At 45.6% G+C, this 14,721-nt stretch overlaps 1 protein-coding gene and 1 long non-coding RNA gene across 3 annotated transcripts in view; one reads left to right on the forward strand and one right to left on the reverse strand.

Annotated features, from left to right (window-relative positions):
- Positions 1 to 14,721, forward strand: part of shisa9a (shisa family member 9a) — a 70,733-nt gene that overhangs the window by 30,557 nt on the left and 25,455 nt on the right. The gene's annotated exons all lie outside the window — the stretch shown is intronic.
- The window catches only part of LOC144987758 (uncharacterized), a 148,277-nt gene that overhangs the window by 28,218 nt on the left and 105,338 nt on the right, over positions 1 to 14,721 (reverse strand). The window contains exon 4 of one of the 2 annotated variants that reach the window (XR_013651421.1): positions 9,111 to 11,072. The exons of the other annotated variant lie outside the window; for it this stretch is intronic. This is a non-coding gene — a long non-coding RNA (uncharacterized LOC144987758). Of the gene's footprint in view, positions 1 to 9,110; positions 11,073 to 14,721 lie in introns of those variants that run through there. 2 annotated transcript variants of the gene reach the window in all.

A 14,721-nucleotide genomic window follows, 5' to 3' on the forward strand; every position in this document is an offset into this window, starting at 1 on the left:
TCTTTATGGGCTGCAGAGCTGCTCAAAGCTACACAACGAGCGGTCGGAGTTTTAAGTGGAAAACAAGAGTCAGACGCTGAAGGACGCTCATAAATAATGAAGTAAATATTGTTATGACAGCATTTGTGAATCGATACAAAATCGCGAAATGAACCATGGCGGTATATCGCCGAAACGATTTTTTTCTAAAACCCCTACATTTGACAACGTATCGGACTTTACCTTTAAATGCAGCCAACAACAAAATTCAGCCTTGGAGCCTTGGTGAGACGCGGCCTCCCTGAGCGCATAACTGGTTAAAATGCATTTCATAACAAACTACAAATCACCAATCCCGCCCAAACTATGTCCATCCAATATTGCTCGCTAAATCAGAATCAAAACAGCTTAATGGGAAACCGCCCAATCCGGCAGCACTGATCCACCATTACAAGGTAAACTCACTAGTTGACCCGATGCCCAACTAACTAAAGGGTTCATACTGCTTAATAATAATTTATAACAACTTCTAAAGCAACCCCATAGCATCATATCATGCTTGACTGTGAGTTTGCCGCAAATTTGAATCAAACGCTACTTTAATTCGAATTCAAAAAATACAGTAAATTGAACATTTTTTGCTCCCTTTTTTGCTTAAAGTTTAAAGTGAGATGTAAAAAAAAAAGTGTGATCCTTTTTGCTCAAACGATCAAAGAAAGAGGAAGGATTCCCCCAACGTGACCCACTTTTGTGAGAATAAATACAAAACAACAACTTTGAAAAACTTTAAAGTGACTGTTTGGAATCCACTGTTTAACCCCGGAGGCGCACGGACGTGTTGCAGCCTTTTCTATCCAAAAGGAGACTTGAAATACTTTATTTTGTAATCAAAGCTTGTTAGAAACAAACTAAACTCAAAAGGAAGAGTTACAAACACATTTGGTGTCAGCTCTTCCCTGTGCCCCAAACTCTACGCCTGGAGAACCCGGATAACGAGACGTCTTTCCAAACTTTGATCATAGCTTCATGTAGAAAATCAATCAATGAGGTGCCCTTTAATTCAGCTCAAACTGAAGCAAACTCAATACTTTTGCTGTAATAAGTCAACTGCTTCTCCTAATTGCTTCTCCTCTTTGTATTTAAATGCCGGGTGCACCTGACAGACCCGCACACCTCTTTAGGATCTGGATCAGTACTGCTGACATGTTGTCAGAGACGTCACGCATCGTTATAACCACCAGCTCCTCTTGATGTGCCGGCTTTGTTGCCCTCAGCTGCGTTTGAGGCAGCCGGGAGGGTCGGAAAAACTCGCTTAAACGGGAGCAACAACGAGGGAGAAAAACTGTAAAAATAAATAAATAAATAAATAAAGCAGCTCCTCATTTCTGCCAAAAAATAATAATCAGGTCATGTTAATTAGACCAGGATCTAAAAGTGGAGCAAATGATTGTTGAGAGGTCAACAACAGGTCTTGAAGCTGCTGTTGATGCTCTGATTCCTTCAGTTGTGCTCCATCAAGAAGGTGGATCAGTCGCCGTAGCAACATGGCCGTTTATTTCTTTGCATCTCTGCTGTTTTTACAGCCGACAGACGTCCTGGAATACAAGGACCGGATCGTATTCCTTCTGGGCCTTTGAGCACAAATTTGCCCCCGCCACATACTCAAAAATTTGCTAAAACTTTTTGCCCGGCGAAGACGCATTTTGGGCACAAAATGATGACATAGCATAACTGTCACAAAAGAAAAAGAAAAGGGTCAAAATCTCTTATGGGGATTGAAAACAGCTGGTTCAAAATTAAGTAACAAAAGCCTAACATGTGTGTCGGGGATATCCAAAGGACATTTTAATATTATGGGATGGCCCCAGGACCTACGACTTGGCGGCCATTTTGTGGCAAAGTGTGAAATTTGTTATTTTTTTTTTTTCCACATTTTCCAACAATATGGGAAAAGAAAATTTTAGTTTGAGCAGATTGGACAAAAGTCTACAACCAACGTTTGGTTGGTCTTTACTTATAATTTTACCAACAAAAAAAAAAAAAATCACATTTAATACCTTTTACAAAAGCAACCTCCTCATAGGGATTTTGATATATCGCCTGTGTCGGAAATAAAACTTGAGTTGGCACAACGGTAACCTGTTCAGCAACCCCAGGCGACCAAAACAGAAAAAGGTTGCTATGGAGATAAAGCCAACTTTTGAAAAAATAAAAATAATCCCAAATTCAGGGAGAAACCCCAAACCAGAACATCTGAAGGAACTGCTGATTCCTTCTGGAACCTGCTCGCATTAAGGGGGAATCTGTGCATGGAGTACCAAGAAAAGCAACTGTTCTTCGTGCACAGAGATGCTAATCGCACATCTGTGACATTACTCACGGCAGGCAAACGTGCAGAAGCAGAAGTGAGCTGTTTTAAACTTGATCTAAGAAATACAATAGCCTGTTATTTCCATGAAAAGAAGACGTGTGAGACGTCTCTGCCGCATGGAAATGTACTTTTCAGTCTGCTGCACGTCTGCAGGTCAGTGTGCACATTTATGAAGCACACACATGGCGTTGTGATGCTCACAGCTGGTTCTCTGTTAAAGAAAACCTTAAAGGAAACGTCCTTTTTTAATTAACACAATTACCTGACAAACCAGTGATGGGTTTGACTCACACATTAGATTAAAAGACAAAGAAAAGGGAAAAGCTGATATTTGTTCAGAACTTGAAACACATGCAGTTTTTTTCTGTGTTATGTTTGTATTTAAATCCGGGTTGTTTTTGTAAATAAAATAATTATAGTGTTAATTGAATATTATTAGTCTGAGAATGTGTTTGTGTGCATTTCCAAATCCATGTTGTGAACCTTAGAATTAAGCAATCAAAACAAATCAAACCACAGACAAACAGAAAAATGTATATGGAGACTTCAAACTTTGTTGGGATTATTAGTCATGATAATTAAGATTATAAATTGGTTTATAACGTCGATGTTTGTCACATTTTCGGACACAGCTGTATTACTGTTAAAGCAGAAACTAAAAGTTGGATTAAAATCTTTTCTTTTTTCCTTTTGTGTCCGTACGAGGCCAGGGTCAGAGTAGCCATTTATGCCTGAACACGAAAGATTCCAACCTTGACTTTGACTGCAGGTTCTGGAAAATGTTTGTTTCTCAAGTTGAGGACTGTTAAAATTTCTATTTTATTTTATCTTTAAGCCTAAAGCCCCCTTTCTGAGCATCTTAATGAATAAAATACAAAACATAAAACGAAAATTGTTCTTTAGAAGTAGTTTAATAAATTCCCACTAAAGGAAGTTTAGTGAAAAGTTGTTTTTCAATCTTGTTGATGGAAACTCATAAATTAGACATAACTTTGCTAATTTAGTTTTCCAACACCTTTCTGTTTTTTGCAAACATCACACCTGCCGGCAGTGAGCATGACACTAGACTTTTAGCTTTAAGCTGAAAAAACCTAAAATATTTTTCTTCTGCATTTGGATTTCATGTGTTTATATTCATTGAGAATGCATTTCCCCCAAAATATCAGAACTGGTGCAGCTAAACTACACCCCATTACTGAAAAACATACAGGACGATCTAACACGCTGGACCAACCTGCCTCTGTCCCTTATGGGCAAGGTAGCCACAGTAAAAATGAAAATCTTACCCAAAGTTAATTATCTCTTCTCAATGATTCCCACACAACCGCCATTAAAATGGTTCAAAACATTAGACTCATCCATATCAAGCTTTCTATGGAACAACAAACCTGCAAGAATTAGTCTAAAAACTTTAAAATCTGCAAAAAGCTGTGGAGGATTAGAATTACCTAACTTCCACAATTACTTTCTTGCAAATAGATTACAATACATCTTAAAATGGTTAAAAAATAATCCAGAAACCAACTCATGGTTAGACTTGGAACAGGCGTTATGTGGAAAGATCAACCTGTCAGATCTTCCATTTATTAGCCAAACAGTTAAAAAACAGGATTGTTTCAAAAGTATTAATATAAATGCCACTTTAACAGCCTGGTGGGAATTTCTCAAAATATCAAAATCATCAATTCAACCGTGCAAAATGACACCCATCTGGAACAACCCAGACATCCTCATAAACAAAAAAATTATCCACTTCCCAGCTTGGCAAGCGGGGGGCATAAAACAACTAGAGCACATAATTATTGATAGAAGATTCATAACTCCCCAGGAACTTCAAGGCAAACATGGAATATATAACTTCTTGGAATATCAGCAACTTAAATCAATTATTACTAAAAAGTTTAAATACAGAGACAACGATTTAAAGCTACCAGATGTAGTTACCACTCTGATCAATTTCTCAATGAATAAAACTCTCTCCAAAATATACAAACTTTTATGTAATTTAGATAACAATATTTCACTTCCGACAACAAAATGGGATGCGGATTTGAGCATCAGCACAGATGAAAGTTTTTGGTCAGAACTTTGTCTAAACACCTTTAAAATGACAAAAAGTCCAAATCTGCAGCTAATCCATTTCAAAACTCTTCACAGAATTTACTACACTGGACAGAGGATGTTCAAGATGGGTCTCAGTAACTCAGACATTTGTCAGCACTGTGACAGTAATCTACCCGACAATTACATGCATGCACTATGGTTCTGCACGCCTGTCCAGGCTCTCTGGCAGCAGGAATCTGCCGATCTATCAGTCTGGCTTAAGGTTTCAATCACAGCTTCACCGTCACTTTGTGTGCTTGGTGACATGAGTGCCATCGATGTAGAAGGAGGATTAGGCTCTATCATTTTCATAACTCTTTGCATTGCTAAAAAAACTATTTTAATAAATTGGAAAAGCAAAAAAATATATAAATATAAGTCAACACAGAAATCTGCTGCTTGATCATATCAGCTTGGAAAAAATGTCAGCCCAAAGTTCAAGTAACTTTGAAAGAATTCGGTCTCTCTGGTCTCCCATAGCTAACTCCATGACTTAGGGGGTGGGGGGGCCTGGTCGTCGCTGCTCCTTGCCCTTGTGCCGTGGGCTGGGGTGGGGGTCGGGGCCTCCGGTGCCTGGCGGGGGGTGGTGGGGGCTCCGTTGGTCGGGGGGTCGGGTCCGGCGCCTGGGTGGGGCGGGCTGGGGCGCTGAGTGGTCCTCTGGGCTTGGGTGTGGGGGTGCGTGGTGGGGGGGTGGGGTGGTGGTCTGGCTTGGCTTGGGGGGGTGGTCCCTTTGCCTGTGCTGGAGGGGTTGGCGGGGGGCGCTGCTCGGGGGGGGGCCCAGCGGCGCTGGATGGGCTTCCCATCTGCACCTGGGGCTGGGATCGGCCCTTCCCTGGCTCTGGGGCGGGACGGGACAACCCTCTTGGGGCCCCCGGTCACTCTGGGTGTCATCCGCTTCGGCTGCGGGGTCTGGGGTGGGGTGGGGTGGGGGGTCTTGTCGGCCTTGTCCTGTGGGGGGGCATTCTGGGGGAGGGGGGGGGCACTATTGGTACGGGGCAGGGGGGGTTGACGGGTCGGGGTCTCCGCTGAGGCCATCGGCGGTTTCCCCGGCCGGTTGGCTGCCTCGGTCCCGTCGAGGCCTGACCAGAGCTCTTTTAGGGCCGGCGTTTGGGGGTGGGGGCCTGGGCTTGCTCCAGGGGGGGCCGGCGCTTTCTGGCTCCTCTCTCTCTGTGTGGGGGGGGTGGTGCTGGGCCTGGGGTGTCGGCGCCTCCGGGGGTGGGGCCCCTGGGCTGGGTGGGCCTGGCCCTCTTGCTGGGCGGGGGACAGCTGTTTGACCACCGGGGGACAGTCTATCAGCTGTCCCGAACTTACCCCCTTCCTCATATAACCTCATAATAGGGTGAGGGGGTGGGGGGCTTAGCCTGCGATGAGCCTTGGGGGGGGGGTTTACTAGGCAGTGGCCCCCCTCCTATGGTTGCCGTATGGAGTGGGCCCCCCCTCTTTCGGTTTTATTTGCACCTTAGACATGTAGGGCCCTTGGTAGGGGGGGTGCTTGGACATCACTGCCAGCAAGCAGCGGATGTCCTCCTAGCACCCTACCCGCCAATTTTAACCGCACCTTAGACATTTAGGGCCCCTTGGTGGGGAGGGTGAGAGGATGTCACTGTGAGTAATCAGGAGATGTCCCCTTATTGCCCTACCCGCCAATTTTAACTGCACCCCCCTTAGTACACACACCCCTCCCCCCTCAATATATACATCCCAACAAAAACACACACACATGCACACACACACCCTCTCAAACACATATACACGCACACACATTTTGCAAGGAAGGTGGGACCTGGGTCCATCTGTCCCCTGCCTCTTCCCTGGTGGGGGGTACGGGCCCCTTTGCAACGGCGGCCGTGTCCCCGGGGTGCCGGCTTCCTGGGCCCGGCGGTGCTCTCTCCATGCGGGGAGGGGGTTCACATAACACCTGGGCCGGGGTGTTCGTGTCCCTGGGGGGTGGGTTCTGGTCCTTGCCCCTGAGCGTTGTGCCCCGCCAAATTTCCAACTGTGGCCAAGCCTGGTCGGGCCATGTTTACAACACCCCCTTGTGGGCCCCTTTTTTCCCCGGGGTGCCCCCCTCCTGGGCGGGGGCTGGCCCCTGCCTTGCTCCTCCCTGGACCAACCGTGGGCTGGGTGGGTGGCTGCCTGGAGTGCGGAGCGGGTCTCCCTTGGGGGGTCCTGGCTCGTACCTGGGGTTGGGGCGGGGGGATGCCCGGAACTCCTGGGTGGTTATGGGGTGCTCGTCTTGGGCTGTGGGCGTCCTTCTCCGGTGGGGCCCTGCGTTGGGCGCTCCCGGCACACGGGGGGGCTGCTCTCCTGGTTGGGCTGGGGCGACGCTCTCTTCCCCCCCGTGCCTCCCTGCGCTCTGGCTCTGGGGGCCTCGCGGCGGTCCTGCTGGCCCTGGCCTGGGTGGCGGATTTGGTCACCAGGGGGGCGGTTGTTCCGTGCCTGCTCCCGTGTGGCGTTGGGGGGGTTCCGGCTGCTGCTGCTCCTGCGGTGGGGGTCTTGGGGTAGGGATGGCTGGGCACTCTCCCTCCTTCTTTTCACGTTCCACCACCCATTTTAGAAGAACATAAACACTCACCTGAGCACAGGTGTTGGCTCACCTTTGCACTGACAGTTTGCATGACTGAATGACTGAAATATTTCACACTAGTTGGTTTTAAGGCATAAGTATGCGTGTGAACACTATCTGTTTTGTGTACATGTCGACAGGTGGACATTTTTGCAGCTAGCAGGTGTGTTTAATACATTTCAGTGTGTGTGTGGACAGGCTCCGCCCCTTTTTTTGTTTTGTTTTTTTACTACATTTGAACCTTACCATAATGATTAACAACCAGTAAACTTGTTGCTTTATGCTGCTTCATGGTCTTATCCCCCTTCCCCTCCTATTATCACCCCCTACCCCCCCTCTCTCTAACGTCCCTCTCTCTTCTTCCCCTCTTTCCTTTTCCGTCCGGTCCAACACCAAAGATTTTCAGACATGATTGAAATTAATAAAGTTTGGCCTCAATTACAAAAGGGGTTTATTCAGACATACCTTTGTCTGTCTGCCTAGCTGTTGGACAGGACAAGTTAAAAAAAAAAAAAAAAAAAAAAAAAAGAGAATGCATCAGGACTTACTGAGTAAAATCGGGCGTTCTTAAAGTGCTACAGAGTGGGTGAAGTCTCGCTCTGATCGTCTCCTGATCTATTTTTTTTAAAGCGTTCGGTCTTTTAATTATGCTTATGTCGTTTTTAGCCAAAATCCAAAAACTATGTTGTCGTTTTCTAGGACATAGTTTCTGCAGAGCGGCAGTAGTTCATCAGAAATTCACCTCCGAGTTGTGGGTGGGATCTTTGGTGTGGGGTAAGCCCACCTCCATTTCCCATCACCTAGAGAGTTTACACTCTCTCCTGCCAGCCTCGCACCTCTAACCAGACATTACCGGTGCAACAAAAATGTTGGAGCTATCCAGCCAAACAGTTGGGGGCCGCATACCAGCGCAGATCTGTTTGTCTGCAGGTGAATGCATCAGAATGGAGCAGAGCAGGGAGCCTGTGGCCTGCCCAGCGTATTTTCTACGTCACAAATACGATATTTTTTATGCTGGAACTTTTTCCTTTGCTCCTGATTCACAGCAATTTGAAATAAAAAATACTCATAAAATACAAAGTTTGCAAAAGAATAACAAATGACTTAAGTAAAAGTAGTCTGTGAACAGGTGAGACCGGAGAGCCCTCTCTCCTTACTCTTTAGAAAGCAACAGACATGCATGGTGGAGGTAGTGTGATGATGTGGGGCTGCTTCGTAGCTGCAGGATCTGGACGTCATTAACCACAACCGGATGTCCTTAACCGGAACAGGAATACCCCCACATTGCTTGAAGAAAACTTTATTTTTAACTTTAACAGTTACGATTTTCCCATTTTAAGATGTAATAAACGTTTTTTGTTTTTGTTTTAAAATTCTGAACACTTCTGGGTTGGGATAAGTTGTATAATTTTTTCTAAATTGAATTTATAATTTGTCCCTGTCCTAATCTGTGCTGCAGGCTTTAGACCCCCCCACCCCTCTGTAAGTAACAACCTTGGACCCAAAGAAGAGCAAATATTGTAAAATGTCAGGTTGGAATCCAAAGAGGTCACAAAACTGATGAGCGGCGTGACGGAACACAGCTGCCTTTTTTCAGGCCGGGTGTCAACGCAGAAAAAGAGATACAGAAAAGGAACAAAAGGTATCATTTCCAGCTGAGAAAGGTGTGACGGAAAGCTCCCACATCCACATGATGAAGCGCTCAAAGACTCGGGGAGGAACAATTAAAGGCAGATAAGGCGTCTCCCTCGCCATCATTTCCCTCAACCATTCCCCATGACAGCCTTTTAATACCGCCGCTCTGCGTGAGACTGCGATCTGCTTAATGTTCAGCCCTCCTGGGAATCACTCAGAGATATGTGATCAGGTTCAGAACGGCAGCACATTTCTTTACCTCTCTTCATGACACCCTTTCTTCGCCCCCCCCCCAGTCCACCCCAGAGGCTCTTTTCATCACCGTCTCCCCCCTAAATGAGAATGAAACGCGCTAATGAGTCAAGACAAAGCTAGCAGCATATGGCGATGATAATGAGATGAAGAGTGTTTGGAAAACAAGGCCAGAGATGAGGCTGATGAGATGACATCCTGCTTGGGAGCAAACAGCCAGAATAGTTGAATTTCCTACAGAAGCCTTCGGGCTTTGCTACATGATATATATTATTCATGACCACGCATGTCCAAGTACTCAAGGCGCAGTTTCTGGGCAAATAACTGAGTGCTGATGATGCCTTTAATAGGGCAAGTTCCTTTGAATATATTCTGTATGAGTACAGTTATCTGCCGAGACGCATCCTCCGTCTTACATGTTACTAGAAAAGGCCAAAAACCCTATTAACACATAGTCCAAAGACGCAGCTAATGATGTAAATCACTTCTGTGAACATGAACTAGATGTGTTGGGGTTTTTTTTGGGATCCAATTAGCTAATTTATGTTCTACAAGAAGTACTTCAATTTTAACTAATTTGGACAACAGGACAGAAGTGACAGATGCTTTGAGAATTAAGAAAAAAACACAGTCCAGTAACCTTCATAAAAAGCTAATTGGCCCATTTTATGGTCCAGGTGACCGCAGATCGCAGAAACAGCTGCTGAAACAAATAAAATGGGTAACCTACTTTACAGCCTGACTAACTACTACAGCCGCTCGTCTTCATCAGTGTTCACACTCCTGCCGAAGGCTTTGCTCCACTAAAGCAAACGTCGGACGGAGAGAAAAGCGAGAGAACGTGTTCATGTGTTTTCAGAAAAAGGTTTCACTTTAACTGAAGAGCGCTGACTGCTCTTGATGAGTGTGTGATGCTTTTGTTTGGTTGATGCAAAAGAAATCTGCCAATAGGGTAAAAAAATGGTCTGACCAAGAATTCTTATTTTAACCCTTGTGCTATCCTAGGCGCTTTGACATTGGGAGTGGGGTCATCTAGACCCACTAGACAGTGCTCTGAACCTTTCTTCTTCAATGATTTGTGATCTTCACTGGTGTCCATGGATTACATGAAATCTTTCCACCTTTATCCACCTTTGTCATGGTAGGGGGAACACATCAATGCAAGGGTGGGGTCATCTAAGATCGCACAAGGGTTAAAAATAAAGCTTGTAATCACCAATGACGTTTTGTTTCTGCAGCCCAAAAATGGCCCTATTGAAAATGGTGTTTTAGGTGTTTTTAACACGTTCTTGAAGCATTTTCGCACAAATTTAAGCTTAAACTTGTATTTCTGAGTATTTCTTTATTCAAACTGGAAAAAATCAGGAGCAGATTGCTGTTTGAAAAAGCTCTCAGTTGTGACGCTGCAGCTGAAATTGTCAAAGTCCCTCTGCTCCGCTCCATTCCGATGCCTCCACTTGCAGACAAACAGATCCGAGAACGTCTTTGTTTTCCTCGTCTGAGCTGGAATCTGGATCTAAACTGTACGACTGCAAAGCTACAATAGTGCTTGCCGTTTTTATTGCACCGCTAATGTTAGCTTGGGGTTGTGAGGGGCTGTAAGATAGAGGGATAAGCAAAAGCATGATGGGATATCACGCCAACTGTCCCGCTCACAACTCAAAGGTTTTTCTGGTGAACTACTGCCACTCTGCAGAGTCTTTGTTTTAGAAAACGACATGGGTTTTTTATTAGATTTTGGCTAAAGTTGTCAATTTGTGAGCATGTTTTTCTTCAGGTTTTGTCATAAAGTTAGGTGTTATAGTTGAAAATTGCATAAAATTTGCAGTTTTCCTTCTCTAACAAACTAACCACATAGTTTGATGCTGCCATAATCCCCAAAAAATGTAACTTTTAAACACTGAAAGTCAACAGACTGGAGCTGCAACAGCTTTCAAATAGCAAAACTTGTTTTGCTATTTGAAAAAAAAAAGTTTATTGGTCCAAGTTGTGCTCTAACTCAGCAAAAAACCTTTGTCCATCAGTCCCAGGTGGGAAACCATGCAACTCCTCAGCTTTTGTCTTTAACCACCCGAATACAAAGGGGGTTTCTGGAGGACGTCCCACAAGTGCAGCGGGCGACCAGCGAGGCCCCTGCAAGCTCCGTGATCCTCCCGGTCCTGGAGGCTGCAGAGGAGAGATACGGGCTGAAGGGATGAGGGCATAAGACAGACGCGGCAAACAAACAGAAGGGCAAATAAAGAGGGAGCTCACACATAACCCGCTTAACCGTTTTCATGGAGAGGACCCCACACACTCCAGAGGATCCACGACAAGTCAAGACTTCCTGACGTGATAAACTTGCTCTTTTGTTGTCCATTGAAGGACAAATTTAGCAGCAAATCTTTGCTAATGTGAAAAAAAACAACAACACGAGCAGCCGCTTTTGCCGACTCATATTTCTCAATTCGGGTTGTTTACATAGGTTGTCATTACAGACATTTGTGTCAACATCCATTTCGTTCCAGCGTTCTTTGCACAAAGATGACTCATAAAATTGTCCCTTTGATGAAGCAGAGCAGGTTTTTCAATAAAACACGGAGAAGCAGCGAAGGGAAGTTAACAGACAGACCGACGGAGCAGCAGGCGGTATAACATAGGTTGCATAACAATGACTTCTTCAGTACACTACAGCCGGCCTGCCTGTTGATATGTGGGCGCGGGTGACTGCGGGACAATGCGAACCGGCTGCCGAGCAAATACTACACGAGACAACGTTGTTGCCATGACAAGGGAGAGGAAGAGGGATGCGCGTCCATGGAGAAGCAGTTTTGCAGAGCAGGAGAGGGTTTATCTACTCGCCGAGTGAGGAATAAAAGATGAGTCAGCTGCTTACAATTAGCCGAGCTGAATCAAACAGGCGGTAAAATGACACTGTACAGCCAGTGGCGGTGGAGTCTGGCCAAGACGGGGATAGAAGACCTCCCACCAGCACACATGTGCTCAGGCTCTCCCCTCAAAGTCTCTGGAAGGTGCACACGTGTGGACGGATGCATCGGCTGTTCTGCACCTCCAGTGTGGCGGTGGAGCTGAGTTTATTCCTGTCTGGCACACCAAGAAAGCACATGTACCTCCTTTGCCAGGAAGATTTGCCTCAAAGCTTCATGCTGGAGGCTCTGGTGCTGCGTAAGCTTCTCCGGCTTTGGCCTCACTCGCAGCCTCACTGACTGTGCTGTCTGTTACTTCGTAAGCTCACCATCATCATCATCATCATCATCATCATCATCCACATGCTGTCTCATCAGTTCAGTCGCGCTTACTGTAACCCAAGCATTCATGCTGCAGAAAGAAGAACTTCATGTGTGTCTCTCCTCAAAATGGAGATTTAAACACTCAGAACCAGAATCAGCGGCTTTGGACTGGGATGTAGGACCTTCAGCTGTCTGTTTATATATATTTTTGTGAATCTTTGGGTTCCTAAACCTAACGTGAACAAGGCAAACTCATTGCTCGGCTGTCTGACTGTGGTGGAAGAAGATTGTTGGGGGGCTCCGAGGTTGTTGTTTTTTTGTCTGTGACCCCTCTGACCGCCTCCCACCGCCGCTCCTTCATCACTCTGACTGGCTCTGACAGCTGTCAGTCATCCTGACAAATGGGTTCAGGGGGGCTAGCACCAACACTGCAGTAGCGGTGTCAATAACCACCTTCTTTTCGTCTGTTTCAGCGTTTTGGTGGGCAGCATCTGAAATGATATCTTAGTTATTTCTCTCTAGCCCTTGTGCTATCCTAGGCACTTTAACATTGGGAGTTGGGTCATCTAGACCCACTAGACAGTGCTCTGAACCTTTTTTCTTCAATGATTTGTGATCTTCACTGGTGTCCATGGATTACATGAAATCTTTCCACCTTTATCCACCTTTGTCATGGTAGGGGGAACACGTCAATGTAAGGGAAGCGTCACGCACGCTACTTTACAAAATCCCATGAATAGTGATGCGTTACACAAATTCTGTATTACTTTTTTAATAAAACCCCCACAAGTAGAACATAAACTCCAAAGGGAGAACATTTGTGGTTCTTCATATAAGAAAAACTACATATAAATGTTGTCTATGTAAAACTAAATACTTGTCAGTTTTTTTTAACCATTCCTCTGATCGTTCCAGATTGAATGTGGAGATGGTGTTATTTATGGGATGTAATTAATTCTTTTTTTTATTGGGTAATCAGTTCAGATGTTCTTAGAGACAATTTTTATTTAAAGATCCCTGCGAGTGTTCACTTCAATATCGGTTATTTTAGTTAATCTTTCAAGTGTCTTACAGTCATTTAGGTCACATTTGTTTTGGTGCTAGCCCCCCTGAATGCATGTGGTGTAATAACCAATACGGACAAAGTATTTTATATTTTTGGTAAAACGAAAACCCTCAAAAAACATTTGTAGAAGCAAACCAGATTTTCTTTTTTTGTTGTTTTTTTTTAACTTGTCCTGTCCAACAGCTGGGCAAACAGATGAGAGCTGACGGCCTCTTGTGTTGGACATATATTACTTTAACAGGGGTTGTTAATCTTCAGACAAACCAAAGGTATGTCTGAATAAACCCCTTTTGGAATTGAGGCCAAACTTTATTCATTTTAATCATATTTGAAAATCTTTTGTGTTGGACCGGACGGAAAAAGAAAGGAGGGAAGAAAAGAGAAGGATGTTAGGGGGGGGATAGGAGGGTGATAATAGGAGGGGGGGGTAACACCATGCAGCAGCATACAGTAACAAGTTGCTCGATGGTTATGTTATACATGTTATAAACATATTTGTTGGCTCCAAAAAATGTCCACATGTCAACATGAACACGATACAAATATCGTTAGTGTGAAATATTTCATTCAATCACACAACTATTATTGCAAAGTTGAGCTAACACCTGTGCTCAGGTGAGTGTTTGTTCTTCTAAAATGGATGGTGGAATGTGAAAAGAAGGAGGAGGAGCGCCCAGCCACCCCCACACCGAGACCCCCGCTGCAACAGCAGTGGCAGCTAGAATGCCCCAACGCCCGAACGGCAGCAGAAAGAGAACATCCGGCCCCCGGGCAATCACATCCGCCACCCAGGCCAGGGCCAGCAGAACCGCCACGGAGCCCCCAGAGCCAGAGAGCAGGGAGGTATGAGTGGGAGTGCAGCTCCAGCCCAACCTGGAGAGCAGCCCCCCTGCCGCGCCGGGAGGGCCCAATGCAGGACCCCGCCCCAGAAGAGCGCCCACAGCCCCAGAAGAGCAACTCATCACCACCCAGGAGTTCTGGGCATTCCCCCACCCCAACCCCAGGTACGAGCCAGGACCCCCCAAGGGAGACCAGCCCCGCGCTCCAGGCAGCCACCCACGGTTGGTCCAGGAAGGAGCAAGGCAGGGGCCAGCCGCCCCCAACCAGGAGGAGGGCACCCAGGGGAAAAGGGGGTCCACAGGGAGTGTTGTAAACATGGCCCGACCAGGCTCGCCCACAGTTGGAAGTTTGGCGAGGCCCAGCTCTCAGGGGCAGGGACCAGAAGGACCCTCATTTCCTTCCTCTCTTTTAACACGTGGCAGCAACAATGGGTTAATAATGTTAATGTTGGTTTTTTGTGTTACATGCGGTAAATACGTAAGTGTTTCTCGCATTCGTCATTTGCTGATGTGTGCAGATGTCTGTTTAGGGGTTTCAGCTGACGGTTCTTTATGTGAATTCAGTTTGAGCTGTTCAAAAATTTCTGGTCGGCTGAGAATTACGCAGTTCAGGCATATTTTATGTAAATTTTATGCAATTATTACGTAAATCCTACTCAACTGTGCGTGACTTGTGCGAG

Source organism: Oryzias latipes, chromosome 19 (genome assembly GCF_053564925.1).
Source record: "Oryzias latipes strain Hd-rR chromosome 19, Olatipes_Hd-rR_3.1".
NCBI lineage: Eukaryota > Metazoa > Chordata > Actinopteri > Beloniformes > Adrianichthyidae > Oryzias > Oryzias latipes.